This window comes from Castanea sativa, chromosome 2 (assembly GCF_040712315.1).
Source record: "Castanea sativa cultivar Marrone di Chiusa Pesio chromosome 2, ASM4071231v1".
NCBI lineage: Eukaryota > Viridiplantae > Streptophyta > Magnoliopsida > Fagales > Fagaceae > Castanea > Castanea sativa.
The window spans coordinates 2,016,409-2,029,607 of NC_134014.1; positions in this window are offsets into that span (position 1 = coordinate 2,016,409).

A 13,199-nucleotide genomic window follows, 5' to 3' on the forward strand; every position below is an offset into this window, starting at 1 on the left:
AAGATAAGGTGGTATAGCCTTTACAGTTAACACTATTTAGGGGTCATTAAATTCCTCTCTTCCAGCAAAGATTTTTTTTGGGTTCCTTGCACCCTTACTGATTTTGAGAGAGACAATTTTTTTTTTTTGGGGCTAAATGTTGAGCTTTGAGAGTGACTTTGGTAAACTAATTGAACATGAGAAAGGCACTGGACCTGGCTTCTCTTGCTGGTGTATACATTATCTGATTACAGGACATGGTCCCTAAAGTGCATGCCTGCAAAAACGTACAAGTGAAAGGCTAAGCCCTAAAAGTGAGGGACTAGGGTGGTGAGGGAACCCAACTAAAAGCCCACTAAAGCCAGTGGGTCCATCAGCACTTAAACCTATGAGACAAGGGACATCTGAAGAGGTCCCCCTTATAGTTATAGGGTCCTGTCTCCTGTGGTTTTTCATATGGCATTAAGAAACTTTAAGGTCCTATCTCCTGTGGTTTTTCATGTGGCATTAAGAAACAAGTGGATGCCATGCCCACCTACTCTTTTAACTAAATTTTGGTTTTAGTTGAAAGGTTGCGTCTATGCTATGAATGCAAACACAGACTGATTGATTAGAGATGACAAAAAACCAAATGTATTGAAGAAAACTCCATAATTGAATCATGGTACAGAGAGAGAGAGAGAGAGAGAGAGAGAGAGAGAGATTATGACAAAACATGTGTCATATATATCTTCTTTATCATTTTTTGAGGTGCATTATAGAGATTAGAAAAGGCTAGAATACACCCACTCATGAGAAATGGAAAGTCGGTGAAAATTATGGTGAGACTGATGTACTTTGAGAAGATCGATGGTGGTATTCTTTAAGTAAAAATATATTGAGGTTAAAGGTTCCGTTTCCTTACATAGTGTTTGATTTATTATTAGAGAAGAGAAAATAATAAAACATGTTTAACTATTTATTATTCTTCATTGTTTGGTTATAAGCGAAAAAAAAAGGGGGGACCAAAAGAATAACAGTTTAAACCTTTTCTTAATTTAAAGAAGGAAGTAGGTAACAAAAACTAGGAAAATTGGACTTTAAACCGTATAATTTATGAGGGTGTTTTAAATTAAATTCTATAGTTTCATAAGTTGCAAATTAAATCCAATTTTTTAGAAGATATTTCAAAGTAAATCATATAATTTTTTAAGTTACATATTAGAGATGACAACAAACCAATTGCATTGAAGAAAACTCCATAATTGAATCATAGTACAGAGAGAGAGAGAGAGAGAGAGAGAGAGATTATGACAAAAAATGTGTCATATGTATCTTCTTTTGCATTTCTTGAGGTGCATTATAGAGATTAGAAAAGGCCAGCATACACCCACTCATGAGAAATGGCAAGTTAGTGAAAATTAGAGTGAGACTGATGTGCTTTGAGAAGATCGCTTGTGATATACACTGAGTAAGAATTAAAGTTAGAGGTCCCATTTCCTTACATAGTGTTTGATTTATTATTAGAGAAGAGAAAATAATAAAACATGTTTATCTATTTATGACTTTTCATTGTTTGGTTATAAATGGGGAAAAAAAACCAAAAGAATAACAGCTTAAACATTTTCTTCAAAGAAGAAAGTAGGTAATAAAAACTAGTTAAAACGTATTTTAAACCTTATAATTTATGGGGAGTTTTAAATTAAATTCTATACTATCATAAGTTATAATTTTTTTTTTTTGAGAGATAATTACATCATAAGTTATAAATTAAATCCAATAGTTTAGAAGAGGTTTCAAATTAAATCATATAATTTTATAAGTTAAATATTAATCTCTAAACTTTGAAAAAGAAAATAAATAAATAAAATAGAGAATTTGATCATTGATGAGTGGATCTGGGAAAAATGTGGAAACTGAAATAGAAAAAATTTGCTTTTAAGTTCAAATTTAACTTAAATTTTGAATAACCTCATTCGAATACCCTTAGTTTGTTTATATTCATTTTCAATTAGAGTTTTTTTTTTCCCAATTAAAAATAGCTATGATTATAAAACTCTACTTCCAACTTCTAAAAGCTTGCTCCTTGAATAACACGATCACGTCAAGAGCCTTATAGTAAGTATTTTCTACTATTTTTATCGAAGACGTTTAAGATTTAAATTCTCTCTTCACTATCATAACTAGTTATAAAATTATTATTAAAAAAAAAATAGCGCGATCATATAGAAACAAAATTATAATTTATGCAGTTGGACCCGCATGACTTCTAAGATTTAGCAATTAGCAGTTGAAACTGGAAATTGTTAATAGGTTGTTTGGGTCATTTGGTTTGTGTCTACTCTTAATCTTATCATGTTCTTGCCATGGACCCTCCCTTGTCAATGACACACGCACATATATATCTGAATGAAGTGGATGCAGATAAGTGAACAAGTCAATGTGGACCCTTCAGGTACCGATCTATACCTTTGAATGATTACAAATTACAATATCAATATGCATCGGTTTTGAGCTTTGCATTTTACAGCTCCTCTCAAGGGATGGAAGGGACACCTAAATACGCAAAGACCTATTAGGAAAAGGAACATCTTCACGAGGAGACCCCATTTGTAATAATAACCCAACAAAGAGGGGATGTTCTTGTCAATCTGTTATCATGTTGTCATGAAAAATATATATACAATGACTCGAATAATAATAATAATAATAATAGTTTTTTTTTTAATGTAATTATTGATGAGGTATTTTATAATTAATGGATGAGAAAAACTGTGTATGTAATTGACCTATGTGAATCACAAATTTTAAGGAAGATATAAAAATAAATAAATAAATTTGTCCCTCACATTGTTCATGAATATATAATTTTTAACTAATAAAGCTTACACCATCAAACTCATGATGAGTAGGACAATTACATAAGAGCCACAACTCATAAAATGGAGGGGCCTAATCTGATCTAATCATATAAAAAACAAATTATTAGTTCTAATCTTTTCTTCCCTTAAGAGCCAAAACTCACTTATCAAAAAAAAAATCTAATTAAGGTTACATCATTGATTAAGTTTAAAGTCATACCACTTTCCTTTTTTTTCTTCGGAGAATGTAATACCACTCCATGTCTCGAACTAAGGTAAGCTTTCAGGTACACAAGTAACACAATGTTGTCATTAGAAAATTACTATTGTTTGAGATTTGTTGCTGTAAAACCATAGATTAGAATACAAAACCCTTTTTTTAAAACTAATATTCATACTAGTAGATTATGTTCCGAAGTCCAAAAAAAATTTAAATTGTAGAAAGACAAAAGCAACTTAAAATATTAAAATTCCTTGTAGAAAATAATCACAGAGGTAAATGGTGTTGTCTTCTAACAAGGGAGCATATAATATTCTGTTGCTTATATGTGGTAAATATTAATTAGTAATTATATTGTATGATCTAGAAGTTAGAAAATTCTATCAATAAAACCAAAACAAGCACTGTTTTTTATTATTATTATTTTTAATCTTGTGGAATATAAATTAAATAATTAAGTCCTGATAACCAGGCATGGTTTGACGTTACGTAAATTGGTTTATTAAAAAAATAGCAGATATGTTTTGCACGCTATCCACCAACTCCATTATATATATAGGATGAATAGTATATCACACTAGTTGTGTTTATTGTATTATACTATTATAGATTATATAATCCTTAAGAATTAGCTCAGTATTCTAGACTCTAGAGAGGTACACTACCAATCACATTATACAATATTACACATCGATTAGCTAATTTAGTCATTGTGTTTAATGCAAATCATATTATTCTCTAGTAGATTGAGGTTTGAACAAAACAAAGAGTCAAAGATAATCCTTGGTACTCATTTTGTTGCTACGTTAGTTTTCAGTGTTATTTCTATTTGGTGTTTTCTAGGTACGTATCATGTCATGGTCCTGTGAAACTGTTCAATTTAAGTGCCATTTTGAGGTACAAAACACTAGTTAATGGAATGCTATTGGCAATTGAACAATGTATTCTACTTTGAAATGCATATATTTTATTGGCCTGGAATGCATGTATTTTATTGGCAATTGAACAATGTATTCTACTTTGAAACAGTGTGATTCTAATTGAAATTATAAAATTTAGAGACATGATACCCTTTTGTTTCTTATGACCAGTAATTTTACAAAACTATGCATACAAAGAAATTGGGATAATGATGATTTTGACTTATACGTTGTTTTTCATAAAGTAAAATAAAAGAAGCAAGAAATCAAACCTCGCCCACTTATTCAATCCATGGTTGGACTTCAAATTATAAATCAATAAAAAAATATTTCAACTTCGATATGATACCATTTTCTGCCTTTTCTTTGTGATGTTTTATTTATTAAATTTAATTTACTTTCCTTTTAAATGGTGATTTATATCTTGACCTTTTTTTTTTTATGCTAACAAGTATCAAGAGCTTTTTGAATACTTGATTATTTCTCATTTTTGTCCCTACAACAAGTACTTGCATAGAATTCATAAAATAGAAAATAAAATAAAATTTACATAGAAGAATTCCTTAAGATTTAAGAGTGGCTCTAAAATGTTGAATAAATGTGTTGAATGTAGAACCTCATAGATTTTATACATGACGTTTTAAGAACCATTAAGCTAAGCAAGGTACTTTAAACTCAAATGGTTCAACCTTAAAAATTATTAATGAGACAAAATATGAACTATAAAGATGGTACGTGACATTTTGTCAAAATCCTTGTAATTCAATGGCATTGTTAGCATTTCTTATGTGAAGAATGGTGGCTTGAACACTCTCTTCATTTTTGTTACAACTGTGGATTTTTTAAAATAAAAAAGTGACAATTTATTTTTCATATAAAATTAACTCATATAATCTGTGGACTATTATATAATATAATATGGGGCCTAGAAGATCAAAGATACTATTTTCTGGATTGTTAGTCTAACCACATATCAAAAAATCCAATTACTAAATTAATTGGATTATATTCTAACAGTATTAAGATAATTACTAAATGGATATGTATCTTCCAAAACGTGGAGTAAAAGAAGTACACCAAAAATGCTTTGAACCATGTAAAAAGACTAAACCAAACTTGTATTATTGTATAAGATATGAATGGATATTTAAAGGCATTTTGCACGCTGGGCTGTCAAGGGCATGCATGCTAGGGAGGTTATTGGGGTAGATCAACATGCCCAAAGAAAGTTATAAGGGCAATCCAAAGTGAGCACGCAGCCAAGGCCACGATATGTTTGCGTACACACTGCCTAGGTCATGGTAGCCCCGCATGAACATGCAATCAAGACCATGGCGTGTCGCATGCCTGCTTGAACATGTCGCTAAGACCATGACATGCTCGCGTGTACGCTACCTTAACCATGGCAGCCGTCAAACTTTGTGAATTCTTCAATTTTTGAATCTTTGATTTTATTTGCATATTAATGATTTAATTGTGCATATGTACACTTTCTGAACTTGTTTATACAGATTTATGAGTAACCTATGTGAATAAAATGTTGTAAAAAATCAAATAAGAAGTTGAAAACTTTTTGTACAAAGTTAATGCTGCATGTATAATGCAAAATGTGAGGGGAAATAGTGATTGGTTGGAGTGCCTTAAACCCTGCAAATGGACAAACTTCTTAAATAAGCAATTAGTTTATTCAATAATGCAAATACAGTGGTTTTTAATCAAGGGATGCAAGTGACATCACAACTAGACAAAAATTAATTTCAACATAATTGAAATGTTGATCTTTCTTATATATTTTTAATTTCAACTCTTTGAGCCTGAATCTTCAACTTAAATTTTTGTTTTGTTTTCTTTTATACTTATCTCTACATTTTTATAATCAAGTTCTCCAACTTATATTCTTTTGACAAGATTTGCATATTATAGCACATACAGAGATTTTCTGCACTTATTTTTAAAGGAATACAGATTACAGAGTACACCCATGTAAATAAGCAGTAATTAAAATAATAATAAAAATCTTATAAGTATTATTTATTAGAACTAGAAATCTACTAATAATAATAATAATAATAATAATAATAATAATAATAGTAATAGTAATGTCAATTTTTCCATAATTAATTAATACTCATCATCATCCTTCTTACCACGTTATCATTATTTTTGTTGAAATTATTATTAGCCTTTCAAAATCAACCATAAAAATGGGAATCTATGAATAATTTATGAGGTAAAAATTTGTAATTAAAAAAAAAATGTCATTGTCAGAATTCTCTTAAATTAGCCTTTCAAAACCAACCATAAAAATGGGAATCTATGAATAATTTATGAGGTAAATATTTGTAATTAAAAAAAAATGTCATTGTCAGAATTCTTAAATTATTCTTTCGAAGACATTTATTACGTAATACTACTAAAAAGAACTTTCTTTTTTTGACTTATTATATTATACACTCATGTTTATGAGAAGAGTCATTGATTAGTCTGTGGCTTTTGAGTCAGACGAAGTTGATGACTAGTGATTATCCAAAAAAAAAAGTTGATGACTAGTGGTGCATTTGTAAATTCAATGGCAATCTAAGAGAGCCACGTGTAAGGATCTCTTTGGTTTTGGGTATAATTCGCGTGCAGAAGAAGAGGTTAAAAAGTTCAGTTCCCTTTAAAGGTTAAAAAGTGATAATAGGGATCTGCACATAAAAGAAATCTGTCCAACCGTAGGATGTGGGGTGAAAGATGGGCCCGGGTCCACATTAACCCTTTTCTTTTTCTCCTAAGGTAGACAATGGAAATGGCGAGGTCGAATCAAGGTTGTCCCACTTTCGGATTAGGACCCAAAAAAAGTGCATAAGGTAAGAGGCGGGACAAGTCGAGAACGTAACAAGTTGAAGGTATTTTGTCATTAACGATAACATGGTTTTGACATTAACAAGTGAGTGATTAAAGAAAAAGGAGATGGACAATCATGATAGAGTTGAAAGCTCCGTTTGGATAGCTGATCCACGTCCTTGCGTCTACGTTTTTGCCTTTTTTTTTTTTTGACCACCGCCTCTTGCATTATTCATGGGACATAAACAGTGCATTAAGACAAATGTACAGTACATTCAGCAGTGAACAGTAACCCAAAAATAATTTTTTTTATTAGTTTCAGTAATAAATTTTTAGTTTTCAGCAAAATAAGCGGTATCCAAACACACACGAAGTCTAAAAGAGAGAGAGAAAGCAAAAATCTAAAACTATATATAGTATATGTATAAAAAAAATTAACTTATACATATAAATTATATAAACATAAATATATATATATATATATACACACACACACACTGCACACATAATTAGGGGAGGGTAGAGAGATGAGACAGAATGAGTAAAATCTATCCTTGTCTCAGCACCTCTTTAAGACAAGAATTTTTGCCATAATTCTATTGTGATCACTTACAAGTTACTATTTACAAGTCTTTGCCACTTTATGTGAGAAAACCTTTCTATCGTTTTTTACTTTCTTTCTTTTAACGGCTTACCTAATTTATATCTATTTAACAAAAACAATATTCTCAATTAAAAATATTTAGAGTTAGTTTTGTATAACCCTTTTTTATGGATTTATTTTATTTGAATGATAAATTGAGTAAATGTATGATTATCCATAAGAAAAATGAAAAATGAGGATTTAAAAATTGTATATTAACAGATAAATTAAATAAATAAAAGTTCAAAAGGAAAAAATTAGGAAAGATAACGATAGGAAGGATGGTGATATACCTAAGTCCACACTTTAACCCTCGCAAATGAGAAGGGTAGATGGATCAACTTGAGTGGAACTGCGGACCATAGAACTACTTTAATATATTAATAATAAATGGTTATGTTTACATATATGTTTATGTTAAACATTATGTTTGCATTAAAAAGAGAATAAACAATAACAAAGTTCAAGTTTCTAGATTTATAATTGAAACCCAAAAACTTATACAGCTAGCCACCTAGTCTTCAATCCCTCCTAGTTCTCCTTGGTGGTATAAAGAATTGAAATTCATGCAAAACCTAACAACAAGATACAAATGAATCTACAGAGAGATAAAGAACAAGTGAAGAGGATATCAATTTTACCTCTAAGCAGTCAAGTTTATAAAGATAGTAAGTGTAAAGAAATTTTTGACAATGCTGCCACCATCACTTAGATACTCACAACATTTCAAATATGTCCAAAATTATTGAAATGAGTCCAGCGATGGAGTAAATAACAAATGATGGAAACAGCTTGGATGATCCTATTTTTGCATGATTGTGACTAACAAGGTGATAGGAACGACCAATCAGATAATTGTGTGATTTATTAGTTGTGATTAATAAGGTAATAGGTATGATGGTTTGATTATTTTGTAATTGAGCTTCTTTCTTTTAATACCTTTATGGTGACTCCGAGGACCAAGGAGCATATCAAGAAGTTTCTTTATATATATATTACACAAAACAACATTCACAATGTTAGTACCCACAATATGCTAATGAGATTGATAAAATTTTAAAATATATATATATATATATATATATATATATATATAAAATAAAAACAGCCATACCATCCTATCTTGGGGATTTTGAAAGACACATTTAAGGAAGAGTTATATGAACCCTTCTTAAGGGTTGGAATAAACATCTAGACAAATCATAAACTTGGAAGAGGCTGATTCATTGTCTTAACATAGTTCTTACTGTTGCCTACATAATTTTCATTTTTGAAAATATAATAGTGGTCAATGTATACTTATTCGTATTTTTTCCTTAATTTTTTCGTTGAAAATTTTCATTCATATGATTTTTTCTAAAAGAAAAATCATTGCGTGAACTATGGTTCATGCATAAAAGTTTCTATTATTCCTAGTGTTAAGTGCGTAGTATAGTTCAAAAGAATGTGTTTATATTCACTAAACATAATAGTCATTAATTACTTCTATTTTTTTAAGAAGGAATTAGTTCCTTATATCAATAACGCATGGTTATGTTTAAATATACTTTTATGTTAAAAAGTATGTTTTAAATTTAATAGAGGTTAAACAATTATAAATTTTAAGTTGTTGTCACCATCTCTTGGATATCTACGATACTCTTCTTTTAGGCTTAGTTCCCACCTCTAGTCGCATTCAAAAAGATTTTGGAATACAATTGAAGTCACCATATGATTCACTTTTGATCATTGTAATTATAAAAATGAATGATAGATAAAAATAGTCTCGCATAACAACCGAATAACAAAGACAACAACTGTAACATATATTGTTTTTTTAAGAACTGTAACATAAATCAATTTTATATATATATAAAGAGTATAATAGATTGTTTGTTCGAAGTATAATTAAGCAAATGCTGCTTCAAAAATTTGACTCTTTTCTATTTTATTAAAAAGACATTTGGGTGGTAATAACTCATCCTTTTGAACTTTTGTTCCAGGCCATGACCTTATGGCAAATAAGTAGTTACACAAGAGAGGGATTCTTGTGTTTTATCATTATCAAGTAGGATAGAAATTAAGGAAGGAAAAGAGAGGAAGGATGTTGATAGTCCACTTAAGTCCATTCTATTTTTGTATGAACAGGATGCAAGTTGCAAATAGATCATTGTCATGTCTCTAGTCCATACCGTTCGAAGGCATATGAACAATAGCGGGGAGGAAGATGAGGGCTTTGAAAAAGCAACTATGAGGCATCACAAAAGATTCCATTACCACTAGATTATCACTTAAAGTCTAGACTTAATGAATTAGTGAAAGTGTGAAACTTAATTGTGTAACTAGTCATTGAGAATCAATTGCTAACTCAGTATTAAACACAAACTTCAAATAAGTTCATTAGGGATTAAAGGCGTCTTCCTCCCAAGAGTTACATTTATATTGATCATATATATTTAGAATTTGAATTTAAACCTTATTTTAGATACAATTTTTAAGAAATTTTTTTAATATTTTAAAATAACATTATGCAAAATTATTTAATAATTAATTAAAGAATTAGTGATTTGACCATTGTACAATTAGGGAGTTAAGAAAACTTAATGGCATCTGTTGAGTTTCAATTTTCAAAGACTAATCTATATATATAATAATAGGTAAAATTGAGAGAAAATCCAATTAAATTTTAAATTAGAATTCAATTCGACTCTCATTTTGCGCCACGTATCCTATCTAATCTAAGTTTTTAAATTTTTGTGCAAAATGAGTGAATTCAATGTAAAAATTGGATTTTAATTAGAGTTTAATTTTGCGACATGTGTCCCATCTAATCTAAGTTTTTTTTTTTTTTTAAATTGTACCAAATGAGTTAATTTACTATAAAAAACGATGAGTCCAATATAAGTAAACCATAAAAAACATAATTTTTGAATGATTTTATATTTATGAGCCTTTTTTTTGTAGAACTAAAAACAATTCAAGTTTATAAGTCATATATATATATATATATATATATATATATATATATATATATATATATTAATAAGTAAAGCTAAGAGAAAATTCAATTAGATTTTAAATTGAAACTCAATTAGAATATAATTTTGCGCCACGTGTCCCATCTAATCAAAATTTTTAAAATTTTGAACCAAGTTAGTTAGTTTAGTGTAAAAATTAGTTTAGTGTATATTTTTTTGGATAGTTTTTAATTATTAATTTCAAGGTTTTTCTATTTAAATATGCATTGTTGATTAATTGAGCCTTAAAGTTTAATAAATATACACACACGCACTTTATAATACCTTAATTTCACACAATTTGTATTCATTAATTAACTTAAAAGTCAAATACTCATTTATTTTCATTATCTATTCTATTATCTAATTTTAAGTAAATTAATAAATAAAAACTGTCTATATATGAATTTTGATTAAACCGTGCACAGGCATAATGCTAGTATATAATAATGGATTCAGATCCTCTAGAGTTCTTAGGGTACTCTACCAGTAGAGTTCATTAAATCCTAACCACTCTTTAATGATTTAATGGTTTAGATTCTGCCATGTCAGCATTTCATTAATAATATTCTTAAAATAATAAAATAATGTTGTAAACAAAACAATTAAGATGATTGTTAATGAAATGCTGACATGGCAGAATCTAGACCATTAAATCATTAAAGAGCGGTTAGGATTTAATGAACTCTACTTGGTAGAGTACCCTAGGAACTCTAGAGGATCTGAATCCTATAATAATAGGTGAATCTGAGGGAGACTCAAATTAGGTGTCAAATGGAGTTCTAATTTTGTACCATATGTCTCAATAAATTTTTCTAAATTTAGGTGTCAAATGGGGAACACACCATAAATACAGGTTCAAATTTTCCCAAATCAAGAATGAGTGTTTAACAACTCTCTTTATCTCTTGGCTCTTCACGAATCTGTTTTTTCTTTTTTCACATTAATCTCAATCACTCTAAAACTCATTATCTTAGTTCTAAGGAGAATGTCTCTTAGTGTCTTTCAAAAATGAGCCTCTCACCTTCGCTAAATCTCATATTAGAGTTCTCTCTTTTTCTTTTTTCTTTTTTTTTCCCAGAAAAAAGAAGCAGAAGAAGGAAGATGAAGCCGACTTCAGTATCAAGAACGAAAAAAATTCTCCTTTGCCCATAAACAACACCTCCAATGGAGTTCCAAAGCTTCTTCTTCTCTTAGGTCTAGGATTTTTTATTCTTCTCTGTATCTTTCTAGAACCTTCCCTACTTCTTCTTCCACTCCTCCTGTGTTCAGTTACCGATCTCTCAACTTCTCCTCTGCGGTTCAATCTCTCCGCTGCTCCGCCTCCATGGAAGGTACACTCTTTATTGGCTCTTTTTCTATTGCTTAAGTTTTGTGTGGTTGCCAAGAACCAAATAATTTTCTTTTGTTTAAACGTTGTTTGGTTGTCGAGAAAATAGGATGAAATAAAAATGGAACTTTTATATATTTTTTATTTGGGTGATATTTATGCTTTCTTATTTTGGTTAAATTCCTGTTTGTTGCTTGGAAAATGGAGAAATGAAAATAGGATGAATACTTTTTAGTTGAATTGGTGATTTTTTTTTTTTTGGTGAAATTCTTGCAGGTGATCTCGTTTTGATAGTATTTTGTAAGAGTAACAACAGGTAAGAATTTTTTTCAAAGAAAAATCCCATTATAAAAAATAATTACCTGATTTTAGCTTCCTGCAGGATATTTCTTGGTTTAAAGAGCTTTTGACCTCTCCCCCCTCTCTTCATCTGATGCATTGATCAGATTTTGTGTTTGTGTAAAGGTTATATCATAGTAAAGGATTTTTTTGAGTTTCTTTTTAGTTATCTTGAATTTTGGCTATTTTACTATTTTTTTGGAGGTACTTGAGAAGGTTTGCGTTTTTTTTAGCAGACTGGCAAATATGTGTGTTTCTTGTAGGTTATACTCTTGATTATTTTGGCAGCCCCTCTTCGGTGTTGGAGTCGCACTTCATCTTCATCTATACAATTTTGATGCTCCAGTCTCAGTTTACGTGTACCACTTTTATTTCCAAGCTCTAATTTTAACAATTCTCTGTAATTGTAATTAATCATGGTTAATTACATTTTTGTGCATCACCTTCAATAAGTTATGTCTTCTTAATTATATGTTCTTTTGAGTACAAATTGAAAGAAAAAGGTATAACTTTTTTGGTTTTAGTGTTCCTTTGCTCTGGCAAAAACTTAATAGCATCTTATTTTTAAAAAGTGAGAAACCAGGCTAGACCTTAACACATGGTCTTAATCATTTCTAATCTTAATGTTTCTTTATCAAGCTAAGGGCAAATTATAAATACAAAATGGAAAAGCATACAGCCATAAATACAAGAGTACTTTTACAAGCACCTATGGGAGTCAATCATATTTGCATCTTGGCGCAAGTTTATTGACCTTGAGAACATGCATGTCTTAACCCAATTCCTTGAAGTTGACGCATTGAGTTGCAAGATTCTGAAGGAAAAATTTTGGTTTTGTATCTCATACAAAACACATAGCAGAAACAACAAACAAGGATCTATTTCATTCATGATTGTAACGTGCATTACGTAAATTTCAGAATTTAAGAACAAGATAGCGTACCTTGGTGTGGAAAAATTCAAAACAAAGATTAGAAGCACTTGGGAACACTTTTAATTTTCACTCAAATTCCACTTTACACCTAAGATGTGTGGTCTCTCAATCAGTTTTCAAAGGGAGAATGAAAGTGTGTCTCACACTCTCTCATACACCGTTTTTTATTTTT